This window comes from Cavia porcellus, unplaced genomic scaffold, assembly GCF_034190915.1.
Source record: "Cavia porcellus strain 051 isolate PalLab524CR breed Dunkin Hartley unplaced genomic scaffold, mCavPor4.1 scaffold_28, whole genome shotgun sequence".
In the NCBI taxonomy this organism is placed as follows: domain Eukaryota; kingdom Metazoa; phylum Chordata; class Mammalia; order Rodentia; family Caviidae; genus Cavia; species Cavia porcellus.
Genome location: NW_026947511.1, coordinates 45,567,665 through 45,568,636, shown reverse-complemented (window position 1 = coordinate 45,568,636; position 972 = coordinate 45,567,665). Strand labels below are relative to the sequence as shown.

The following is a 972-nucleotide window of genomic DNA, read 5'->3' as shown; positions in this document are numbered from 1 at the left end:
TTAATACAGAGCTACAAAAAAAAAAAAAAAGTAAGAAATCACCAGTTAATAGATTACAATTATCATCTTAGAGATAGGTGCTCAAGTCACAGTATCAAAACATACAAAGTGGACATTCAAACAGTGAGATTGCAAACAGTTGTGTTCAATTATCCAACCAAAAACATTAATATGGTCATCTATTTAACACCCCTAAACACACTTGCAGTTGTATGCTTTAGAGCACTTTTGAAAACTCCTTTTTTTAATGTAGCATGTCATGGATATATTCCTGCTCCACAAGGAATGAGGAGAAGGCATTTCCACATGCCATCAAAATAAAATATTAAAGAGGGCCTGGGATATAGCTCAATGTAAAGACCCTGGTTCAAGCCCCAATACGGAGGGGGGAAAAAAAAAACTAATGAATTCAGCAAGGTTGCATCAGGATACCAAATTGAAAACAAAAGTCTATATACTTGTAATGCATGATCCAAAAATGAAATTAAGAAACTAATTAAATTTATGATAGTATCAAAAGGAAAAGGCAGCTCCTTCAAATTGCCAGATGTCCTTGAGCAAAAGTGACCCCTTGGGCAAAAGCAATCCTCTTTCCTAAAGTTGCCAGACTTAACAGATTAAAAATAGGGACAGCCAGTTAAATCTGAGTTTCAGATAAGCAACAAATCATTTCGTAGTATAAGTGTTTCTCAAAAATTACACGAGCATACTTAGAGTAAAAAATAACTTTCCCTGAAATTAAAATTTAACCAAAAACATACTCACCTGAAATGGAGAATTTAACTGGGTGTACTCTGCTTTATCTGGAAACTAACTTCTCTGGACTGCTGTTTTCCTGTGTCTTGGCCCAGCAATTCCTTCGGATCTCATTAGCTTTATATTTTTTCTTCTCATTATCTTTTTTTTTGTACCAGGGATTGAACTCATGATATCACGCTTTCCAGGCAGGGCTTGAGCTAAACCCCCGCCCCT

At 35.7% G+C, this 972-nt stretch overlaps 1 pseudogene; it reads right to left on the bottom strand.

Annotated features, from left to right (window-relative positions):
• Window positions 1-212: 212 nt before the first annotated feature.
• LOC111757998 (small nucleolar RNA U109) lies at window positions 213-312 on the bottom strand (annotated as a pseudogene).
• Window positions 313-972: the final 660 nt, after the last annotated feature.